General features: G+C 38.6%; 1 protein-coding gene across 1 annotated transcript in view; it reads left to right on the forward strand.

The window, feature by feature from the left end:
* Nucleotides 1–12,272, forward strand: part of MINDY4 (MINDY lysine 48 deubiquitinase 4) — an 82,391-nt gene that overhangs the window by 12,132 nt on the left and 57,987 nt on the right. The window lies entirely within an intron of this gene.

Genomic DNA, 12,272 nt, shown 5'->3' on the forward strand with positions numbered 1-12,272 from the left:
CCTAACCTTATGCAGTAATTGTGGAGTGGGCAGAAAAGGAGAAGCTGCTGAAAGGGAACTAGCCCCTGTGTACCATTTTCTGCAATGTGCTGCAGTACTGTGCTCCTTTGCTGTAGTAAGTGGTTTGAAATAGTTTGGTGGGTTTTTTTTTTTCCTTCAGAGGGCTGGTTTGGTTTCAGCAATAACTGAAGAGGGAGCTATTTCCTAAGCAAAGTACATGTAATCTGTTTCCAAGGCAGAACGGGGACATTCCTGCCAGACAGTTTGACTTAAGGCCAGTAGCAGAGCATTTGAATTCATGCTGAGCTCTGAGCTCCTGAAAACTCTCACTAAAATCAGCAGGACTGCTGATACTCCTGAAGTTAAGTGGAAGTAACAGAGAGTTGAAGTGAGACTCCAAATAAACATCAACCATTGCAATATGAGGCCTGGCTCTTGCAAGACTTCTGTATCCGTTTGGCCAAATCCTGCAGTGTTTGAAAGCCTTTCAGGATTTGGCCAGAGTGCTTGAGCATTTTGATGCATGAAAAATTACAATGTAGGAGTGGATATTTGTCCAGACGCTCCATTCTCTGTTACTGCTACCTAATGCCTCTGACATAAATGCTAAACTAAGTATTTAGATGAGTAGCTAAAAAATCTATATAGGATTAACCACAGCTGGCTCATCCACAGACACTGCAATTCAGGTTTTTGTTCCCATACAAAACTAAAGATATAAAAATCTTATTTTTCCTTCCATTTGCTGTAGTTTTTCATTCTGTTTTCTCATATGCAAAAAATGCTATTGTTGCATATAGGCTGCAGGCATCCATTGCTACATATGAGAAAAGCAAAACGATTGCCATGCTTCAAAAGACAAGCTGAATGTTATCGAATACATGCTTGCAAACTGAGTGGACAGAAATACCTAGCTATAAAAATATCCTGTGGAAATACAGATCCACAGTATTTTGACTCACATGTTTTAATGAAAGAAATGATCGTGCTTTTTTTCCAACTGCACTTGGACTTGCTGAACTTCATGCGGTTGGCAGGGGCCACCTCTGAAGCCTGTCAGGGTCCCTCTGGATGGCATCCCTTCCCTCCAGCATGTTGACTGCACCACACAATTTGGTGTCATTGGCAAATTTGCTAAGGGTCCACTCAATCCCACTGTCCATGTCACCAATAAAGATGTTGAACACCACTGGTTCCATTACGGACCCCTGAGGAACACCACTCATCACTGGTCTCCACTTGGACATCAAGCCATTGACCACGACTCTTTGAGTGTGACCATCAGCCAATTCCTTATCCACTGAGTGGTCCATCCATTGAATGTATGTCTCTCCAGTTTAAAGACTTAATGTTGATCCCCTTGCAGACATACTGTCATTACATAATGAGTGCACTATATTCCTTTAATCACAGAAAGATAGAGGTGAAAAGCGATTTGTTCACCTGCATCTTCATTTACCAACATAGTACCTAGCATATGATGCCTGAATTCTTCCCCAGAAAAGGAAGAATAGTGGTTGCAAATAAGTAGAAAAAAGGGATTATTTTCTTCCTTGTATTACAAGGGGAACAGAAATTTTTCTGTTGGGTCAGTGATAGCTCTCTATGTCCTGATTGTGTTGTTTTCCCTGTTACTAGGAGTTATTCCATAAAGAAAGTATAATATGCTCTAGAGTTTGCCTGCCTACTCAGATGTCATTGTGAATGCAATCTATATTACTTTTTTGTTAAGAATTCCTTTATTGTTAATTAAACCAGAAAAAAGCAATATATAGGTGACAGCAAATCATCATGTATCCTTAGCTATAAACAAACAGCAGCTAATTTCTTGATTCATAGAATCATAGAACACCAGGTTGGAAGGGACCACAAGGATCATCTGGTCCAATCTTTCTTGGTGAAAGTATGGTCTAGACAAGATGGCCCAGCACCCTGTCCAGCCAGATCTTGAAAGTGTCCAGTGCTGGGGAATCTGCAACTTCCCTGGGAAGATTATTGCAATGGCTGATTGTTCTCATCGTGAAAAAGTTTTCCTCTTGTGCCCAATCAGAATCTCCCCAGGCGTAACTTGTACCCACTACCCCTCATCTTTTCAATGTGACTCCTTGTAAAAAGGGAGTCTCCATCTTATTTGTAGCCAAATACTGGAACACAGTGATAAGCTCTCCCCTAAGCCTTTTCTCAAGGCTGAACAAACCCCGTTGTCTCAGCCTTTCCTCACCTGGCAGGCTTCCCAGCCCTTTGATCATCTTTGTGGCCCTTCTCTGGAAATTTCCAGCCTGTCCACATCCTTTTTCTATAGCAGGAACCAAAACTGAACACAGTATTCCAAGTGTGGCCTGACAAGTGCTGAGTAGAGTGGGATGATGACTTCTTTATCTCTGCTGGTGATGCCTTTGGTGATGCAGCCCAGCATCCCGTTGGCTTTCTTTGCCACAGCAGCACACTGTTCATTCATATTGAGCTTGTCCATCAGGATCCCCAGGTCCCTTTCCACAGAGCTGCTCCCCAGCCAGGTAGGTCCCAGTCTGTGCTGCACTGCTGGATTATGTTTTGCCAGACGCAAGACCTTACATTTGTCTTTGCTGAACTTCTTCAGGTCTTTGTTAGCCCGCTCTTCCAGCCTATCCAGGTCTTCCTGCAGAGTGGGCCTCACTTCTGAAGTGTCCACTTCCCCACTCATTTTAGTATCATCAGCAAACTTCATTAGGGTACACTTGATCCCATCATCCAGATCACTTACGAAAATATTAAACAATGTTGGGCCCAATATCGATCCCTGGGGGACCCTGCTTTTGACAGATTGTCTGTTTAAAAAGGAGCAGTTTCCACCATGGTGGAAATGCCATGGGTGCGGCATTGTGTTGTGGTTATTGTACTGTGTATATTGTGGTGTTGGTAATGGTAACTGGTCCTTGGAAGCTGTAGGTCCAGGAAGTTATTACAAGGACAGTGTTTCAGTCTGAGTTTTAAACTTTTCTCGGGAGTTGGTTTTCTGAGTTTTCCTATTCCATGACTTTAGATATAATGCTTCAGTGGCTGCAGTATATTTCTTCCTTTTTGCCTATATTATGTAATAGTAGTACAGTCATGAATATATGAAGTAAATAAGGAAAAGTTTGCTTTGACAGAGAAATCATGCAGCAGAAGTAATTAACAGTGAATCAGTTTGTAATACTTCCCTATGTGACTTTATCATGCGAAGGTAGATTGTTGATGAGTTTTCTTGTTGTATAAGCTAATACAATGTATACAGCACTCCTGTTATTTTACTGTAGAACTGTCCATTTTAAGGAAAAGAATGATGTTTCTCCAAGACCATAGGGAGACAAACACAAAACCAAGAATTTGTATGTTGATACCAAATTGCACACACACACACACATCTATACAGAATTATATCAGTAATTCCTTCATGCTCTTTCGTAGCAATTTTATTTAACTTAAATTAAAAATCACATTTTTGTCTCAGTGCCACTTCAGTGGAGAATTTGAAACCCCATCCATCCTTCCATGTTATTTTGATGCTGGTGTTTATAGTTAATTCTCAAAGGAGTACTTCTTACTGTTCTTTTTGTTGAGTCCATGTTCCTCCCAGTAGCATTAGTTGTGTGAGAGGCACAATCAAAATGTGGATGACTCACTACTTTCTGTTGGTTTTTTATTTTATTTTGAGATTTTCAAGGGAATAAAACATTATGTTTAAAAATACACAGTCAATATGAATGATCCAAGATTCCAACTAGAAAGTTGCTGTATCTATACTTACGATTATGTTAAAATGCTTCAAGTTCCGCAGGAATTTGGGAGACATGATGTTGAAGGAACATATTCAGGTCAAAGGTGCCAAACTATGAAAGACTTTCCTGAGTCTTTGTACCTGTGCAAAGCCTTGATGGACAGTGAGGAAAGGTTCTTTGCCACCTTTAATACCTTGAGGTGGGGTCAGCTCTCCTTTGAGCAGGGGGGTTGCACCAGATGACCTTGAGAGGTCCCTTCCAACCTCAGCCATTCTGTGATTCTGCTTAATGCTGAATTCCCTACAAGAAGGAAGTATTCATCACTAAACTGAACACACAGAATGAAGAATGAGGGTCTGTAGTGGAATGGAATTAATGATCTTTAGGAAGTATAAAAAAATAAATAACTGTTAAAGTTGATACCTGACCTTGGATTAAAAGTTTTCTATTGCTTTTCTGGAAAAAACATGGTGAATATGAATAATGAGTTATTTGGGAAGGCTAAATGGTGTTAGAAGGTCAAGATTTCCCCATGTTTCGTGGCTTTAGCAAACAAAATGGAGAAAGGCAAGCAAACCCACTTCACAGCAGTTGAGAAACTGTTCTTTTGTCTCAGCTATAGAGAAATACTACAGCTGTTGATACAGCCTCTGAAGTTGAAGTGCTCTCCTGATTTTCCATGCCCCTTAATTCTATCAATGCAAGGTGTGTTACTGATGTGGAAACCCTCCAGTTCTCAGCCAAATGGTTTCTAAATGAGTAAATGTGAGCTGCCCAGCTGTGTTCTGACTGGGCAGTTCTGCAGTGTAGTGGAACCACATTATGCTGAGTTAGATGGGCAGATATTATCTGTAGACCTCAGTTTCACTTCTGGTAGTTAAGAAGAAGAACATATTGGAATGTCTGAACTGCTAATTTTCATGCATAATGTCAACCACCCTCCCTTCCCCAATTTTAAGAAAAATAGCATAGAAACTAGAATCAGAGCAATGAAGGAAGAAAAAAGTGTAAAACTGGAATCAGAGACTAAAGGGAATAAAACAATTTAGCAATTGACTCGAAGTTAAGGATATCTTGCCAATTTCATAGAAACTGAAAGGGAATGGCTATCAGAAGGGCAAAAAGAAATCTGAGTATCTTTACATCAGAACAAAAATTTCCTTCTGCCATTAGCAAAAGGATACAGCAATAGATCCCATTGTCCAAAGGCAGAGATCTATAATACAGTTTCAGGAGCAAGGAAGATAATTGATTCTCCACTCATCCTTTGATTGTGAACAAGCAGCCTACTTATCCGGTTCTTCTAATTGCTTCTGCCATACCCTCCTTTGCCTTGCCATTAGTCTTGGCTGCAAACTGAATGTGAGCTAGTGGTTTCCTTTCAGAATTCTGCCAGTACAGATGACTATTTCAGACAGTAGGGACAGTTTTATAACTGTGTAGTTTGGCTTCAGATGCCTTTTCCAACCAAAACCTAAGTATCTTTGATGCACTTCATCTCCACCACCAGGAAAGCAAGTGCCAGTGAGTTCAGAGCCAGGGTTTCTCTTACTGCAATTGCCTCTCAACTGAGTTCACCTTACATGAGGACTCTTCAGTGGTTCCCAAAATATCACTCATTATTTGGTAATAAGCGTTTTTCTACCAGTGCTCTGCATTCAAACACAAATGGGGTAGGGTTAGTGAATTGTCATAGATACCAAGCTCCTTAGTGGAATATTACTCATATTTCATAGAAACTTAGAAATTACAGATGGAGAAGACCTTTTAAGGTCATTTGTTTCTATGACAGATTATTCATTACTATATATATCTATTTGCTGTAATACTTTTTCCAGAGTTTTGTCTAGTCCAGTCTTAAATGACTCAAGTGACACCTCTCCCCTAAGAATATGTTCCAGCGTCTAGCCTTTTGTTTTAGGCTGATTTCCCTTATATTCACCTTACATCAGCTTTCTTTCTGGCGTGTTATACATAGCTGAAGTTGATTTTTGACTGATCTTTGTGTTCCTTGCTACATGTTCGCCTCTTTTGAAATACTTACAAATATTTTTCATGTTCCTTTAGGCATTTTTTGTTTTGTTCAAAGCTTGTACTGTCTGCTTGTATTTTTATCTTTCCTGCTCTGAAATTTTGCTGTTGTTTTTCTGTTAGGTTTTGTTGATTTGTTTATATTACTTCCATGTATTTAAGGACTGCTCTAACTTTGTCACACTGTGACTCTCACTGATAAAGGGTAAGAACAGTCACCTTCTGCTCATAGCATGATTCTCAGCATTAGAAAATTACATTAGCACATTTGTCACTGCAGTTTATCACAGGCATATGCCTTCTTACTTCCAGTTTCAAGCACACTGAATGCACAATTTCTTCTCAATGTTTTAGTGTGTTTTCCTCCAAAATGGCCTTTATAGTATAATTATGAACTCAGTCTAATCTTCTGTGGTAAGGCAATATGTGTTCATAGAGCAAAGGTACCTGCCTTCAACTCCCTGCATTTCTGTGTAAGACTGACAAGGAGGGAATGGCTTGGCTTTGCTTTGCTTTCTGAACTACCTATGGCTTTCTTCATCCTGAATGGAGACCAGTACAGGTGAACCCATGGTGGTACTGAAAATTCCTGCCAGTTCCCTTTCATATGTTCCAACAAAAATTCCCTGAAAATTCACTTTTATGGAGCTGGGAGATCCTTAAAGGAAAACAAAATACTAATCTTCTCAAAAAAATCCTTTACAAATATATGCAGGTTTTTTGTATTCTTTCAGATATCTGAGAATTTCACAATAGTATTTTGAAAGTGTTATGGTCCTTAAAGGGTAAATATTCACACTTTCTGTTATTAACAAGAATAAATGAGCTTATTTTCTATGTGAGGACCAAGCCTATATACCTGTCAGTTATACATGACTGAATGCCAAAAACTGCCAAGATCCTCTCACACATTTTTATCCTGGACACAAGCTGTGCTGATTTACGTTGGAACATTGGCAGAGAATGTTGGCTGTGAATTTCTCAGCAAGTCCAGTGCAGGATTTGACTTCATCAGCATAAGCAGAACACAAGCAATCCAGGAGATCTCTGGACTGCACTGATGATAGCTTCATGATACAGGTGATTGGGAAATATTTTCCTGTGGGAGTGGAAACAATGGAACAGGTTGCTTAGGGAAGCTTTGGTGACTCCATCCTTGGAGATACTCAAAACATGACTGGACATGGCCTTGAGCAACTTGCTCTACTTGAAGCTTCTCTGAGCAGAAGGTTGGACTAGGTGAGCTCCAGAGGTCCCTTCCGACCTCAGCTATTCTGTGATTCTGAACTCATGACAGAAATAAGAGAGCTGAAGGAGCTGACCTCTTAAATATGGGCTTTCACTGAAACAGGAAAATACAGTGCCTAATTATAGTTAATATATGAATGTCAGATTTCATAAAGAATACTAATCAACATTTTGGTTTTAATTGTATTTTTTAAATAAAATTGATTTCCAACTCAAAGGAAAAATAGTTCCAGCAAAGTTATGTAATGTATATTATTTACCCAACAGATATGATCAGCTCCAGTCTTTTCTACTATGCATTTTGTTGTAAAAATAGGTTTTCTAGGAGTCATGAATTCTGTACTGTTTGCCCAGTGGGCTGTAATATTTCACTATTATATACAAAATCAATCTGTCACATGAGATTGCTTTGTCTAAAATGATATCTGGCATTTTAGTAAGTAATAAAGTTTTGATCCTGTGAGATGATGAACAGTTCCTAAAAGTACTCATCACCTTGATAGCGCGTTCTGCAAAATGTGGTCTGAGCTCAGATGGCCATATTGTTATAAACTGTTATAAACAGTCAGAAAACCCCAACTGATTCAGTATATGCCAGCATACTCATTCACATGCAGTATGCATGAGCAATGTCTGAGGAATTCATTAATTTTTTCCCACTGTGAGAGGAAGAGGATGTATGGGGCAGTAGTGGCATTTCTAGGAAATAGTTTAGTCAGAGTGCAACATTTCAGATAAAACCAGAAAAGAATGCAGAGTTGGAGCAGCCTAATAGTAAATTACCTTTGCATGTTTCCTTCCATCTTTCTTTGTGATCTGTGTGTAGCATCAGGCGTTGTCCACAAGCCACATGAAGAAGCACATGGCGTCATCTCAAGTGTTCGTCAATGCTTCGGTGTGGCTTTGTTGGCAGGAAGCACAGTAAGAATAGTGCAGTTGGCACCTTCCCTGAGAGACTAACCAAACCCTCCCGGAGTGTGCTTAGCGCCAGCCGGGGAATAAGTCTTTATTTGGCTCTTGCAATTGGCAATCAGAATGGCTGTCAAACAAAATGGGGTCACTGTTGGGCAACATGGATTTAACTAGCCCATACATAGAAAAAGAGAGAGAGAGAGGTACTGAGTGCCAAATCACTCAGTAGTGAAAACCTTCAAGTTACATAACACCTTTTATAACATAATGCTTGGGCTGGAAAAAAGAACCTAAAATAAAAGTAATAAACTATTGTGACTTTTTGTTTTGTGCCAATGGATTTATGGCATCAGAGCCTTCGACATAACATCTGTGTGTGCTGCCATTTGCCCTTTTAGTATTTTTCCAGCACTCCATAGGAAGAAGCACTTTGCAATTACTGGAAATGACAAATGGCTTCTGTATAATTTCTTTATTTTTGGAAAGGATGTAAAGTGGGAAGGGTCCAGCCCATTGCCTAAAATGCGTTCAGTCAGTTGAGAGCTTGCCTTGTTCATGCAGACATAGAGGGAATCTAGATCTTCTCAAATGGAAAGCAAGAACAGACAATATACATCGTATATCACTGATAAAGCTTCACACCATTTCCTTTCACTGTGTCTACATATGAGCATCAAGGAAAGCATGGTAGGAAGCAGCATAAGAAATCACCTGCTCCTTAAAAACAATTAGTTGTTTGCAGGTAGTACAGGGAATTTTTGTTTCCTTATCTGTTACTCTCCCTAAGATTAGATTACTTTACCAGGCATTAAAATCTTCTCTGCAATATGGGTGCTCATCACTAGGCGGTTGTATGTATTTACCTTTTTTAATAATAAAATAAGAGAACTACACTACTCCTCAGTGTAAGCTTTTGTCTTCTTCCAATTTAACACTTGATATTAGCTTTCAGGAAGAGAATTTATTTTGCTAAAGTCTGTCAAGTTACAGGGGGTTGGATTGTTACAAATCTGAGGTTTCTGACAAGAAGTGTAAGGCCCTGAAAATTCCACATCCTTAAAAATAAATGGTCCAAAACTTGATGGCCAAAACCAGGCAGAGTGGGTGCATATGCCTGAAAAACAGAATGGAGGGTTGTATTCACCTCCACTGATGTGAATTTATTGAGCGTTGAAGTCTGGGAACTCTTCTTAATGTTTTATACAGTGTCTCTTAACTGGTATCTTGTAAGCATCTATCTTTAGTGGAATTTTAGCCCTCAGTTTTAATTTACTGATACTTGTTTATTTTGCTGGCAACTGTTTTGAGTTGCTAAATGTAATGGTCAGTTCACACAAGTGGTTGGTACTGTGCTCCTTGAAAATTCCATGGTAGGAATGCTGCACAGAAAATTTTTTGATAAAGTACAGTATGAATAAATGAGCTACACTTTTATTATAGTAGGTCTGGTTTTACAGCTGGAGATAAATATTTGTTTCTTGCCTGTGAGAGAGCATTCTATTCATGTGAGCCCAACTCATCATGCAGTTCAAACCATCTTGTAGCTCAACTCGTGATTATCATCATTATTTTTTCCATACACAAACCTTCTCAGCAAAGGTGTTTTTTTTCTCCTGAATTGTCACTACAGTTAAAATGCAGCAGGACAGATGCAGATTCGTGTGTGAGCTTATTAGAAATGACTCTTTCAATGACAAAGTTTTTTTAATTTACCTTGTTCATGTCTGTCAATGAGCCATCTGTTCATGAATTATCTTTCATACTGCTAATGTGCCAATCAAATCAGGTGCAGGCCTTAACTAAAAAAGAAGTTTGGAGAAATTAAGTGTATGAGCTCTGTTGCCTTTACCAACCAGGCTTGCAAGCATGTCAGAATTTTTATTAAATCTTCTTGACAAGGCCTTTTTCCTACGGAAATATATTACCTGGTATTCATTATGATGCTTTGCATCTTTACAATTGCTTTTAATAATTCGGTTCTTATAATTTTGCCCTAAAGCAGTGGCAAGCTGCATTGCATACAATGGCCTTGTTTACCTTTTTGCAGACATTAGCAGTCTAAATTTTCTTATCTACTCCCCAGATCTTACTGTACCAAGAATGACATATGTGTCTGTATATGGTGTAACAGCACAAGGCTGGAGGATTGCAACTTCTAGGCAACCTTCTGACACTATATTATGATGCAGAAAATATGTATGTCCTGTAGAAAAGCTGTTGTAATCAGGCAGTGAAAATAAGTTTTACCAACACAGTCATCTTAAAGCCAGTGATGGTCAGTGTTTATTTTTTAAGCTCCTTTGTTTATTTGACCTTTTGTGTATTGTAGTATAAATAGGAAATAGTGGAATGTGCATGCACTATTGTGCCAAGAAGTGATTTCTCTGCAAGTTCAGCTATTCTTCGTAAATTCAGTTTTCTGCAATGCGTGAAGATCAAATAGGACTGTTCAAATATTTAGAGAAAGTACTGTATACTATGTTTATAATGAAGCATATTTTCTTCCTGTCCCATTTTTCTGCCATGACGGATGACTTCCCCCTTCCTCAGTATTCTAACTGTATGGTTTTATGTGTACAATAAATTTTCCTGAACAGTAACCATCTGCTGAAATGGAAATTGCAATAAATGTCCTGACAGCGTTTTGAGAAACACAAGTTACTCTTGAAGGAACATACACCTGCAAAAATACCCCACTTAACCGAAAAACACCCTACATCAATCTTTGATGTCCGTACTTTCCTCAGCTTGATGGGAATTCCTAGCCTTGAGAATTCAAAGCACTTTGCGTCCTGGGCTTGGTTCTTCCTGGAATGGGTGTAGAACCAAAATCTTCTAGACTTTCCAGAAAGCAATGATGTTACAAACCCTGGTGCCACGTGGGCTATATATCAATTATACCACAATTGACTTGACTTTCTTTTACAGATTTTTTCAGATGAAACACTGCTGAGGAGAAGTGTTTGGGACAAAAATGAATCAAGGCTACTAATTTGATGTAGGGAGTGATCTATGTGCCTAAACAAAGGCGCATAGTGCTATTTGACACTCTAAGGTATCCAAGACATCTAATGAAGCTAGGAGATATGATACAGTACCTATAGGAGACCAAGCCCTGAAGCAGCAGTTGAGGCTGGATAGTATGCTGTAACCTGTAGTGCTGCATTCTTAAGTACTAAGAGCTCTGCTTTTTGCAAAACTAGATTGAATTGGATTGACCTGGGGAGAAACACATTATTCTGTAGGAAACAAGAAGCAATAGTGTACAATTTCAGGCAGAACAAAATTGTGGATTGTGGCTATGTTTAGGTGTAGTTGTGACATGAGTACCTGGCTAAAAAATATTTTATTGGCAAATATAGTGTCATTGCAACCCTTTCCCTGACCCGGAAAGATGAAAATACTAGCAGGTAGCTAGCAGAAAGAAATCTCCACTGAAATTCAGTATTAGAGAAAGCAAGAGGAAATCTGATTGTATTTTAGAATATACCACACTCAGCTATTTGAAACTCTATATCACATTTAAAGTACTGTTATATTCAGCAAGGGCTCAATACTGTTTATGCCACTACACAGATTTGCTCTCAGCCAGCCCTTTTATATTGACCTGCTGGGCATCCTATTTATTTTTACCTCAACTCCCTACTAACAAAGTGATTCATTTCTATTTTATCTTTTTTAAATTGTGGCCATCCACATTTCATTGCATAAATCCTTTACCTTGTTTATAGAGAAAAAAATGTTTCTGTTCTTATAGTATCAAAGACTGCCAGTGAGAAAGGTGCCAAAATGCTTTTAAATGGGAAAAGTCCTGAATGTGATAGGTCTGTGTTCTGCTTTTGTTCATCTTTCACACGCTGAAAAAGGAAATTAAGTTAGTGGAAAGTATGTGATATGACAGCAGTTGTTGCTATAATAATATCATGCATACAAAGAATATTGCTGAGGAAATTATTCCATACTATTTTTGAAAGAACTGTCAATGCAATACCTTTTTTCCAAAGCAAAGGCCAATGATGCAGTATTGCTCTTTTGAAAAAAAAAGAAAAAAAAGAAACTGAACCAAAAAAAACCCACAACCAAAATCCCCCATGTTTTTACAGTAGTTATTTGAAACTTTTCCTTGGTTCTGAATTCATTTTGGTATCAATTCAACAGGAAAAATAAATCCATCTAACCTCTGAAAATCTAACATTCTATTTAAGTTCTGACTTCTCAAACAAGTTTAAATGCTTAGTCCTTTTAGTAGTTGTTTATATGAATTTTCTACCTGTTATTTATTTAATATACAATTAAACCACAAGGGCAGTTGGACAACTGCTACCTATTAGTGCATTAAAA

The sequence above is a fragment of the Falco biarmicus genome, chromosome 4 (assembly GCF_023638135.1).
Source record: "Falco biarmicus isolate bFalBia1 chromosome 4, bFalBia1.pri, whole genome shotgun sequence".
NCBI classification, from domain to species: Eukaryota; Metazoa; Chordata; class Aves; order Falconiformes; family Falconidae; genus Falco; species Falco biarmicus.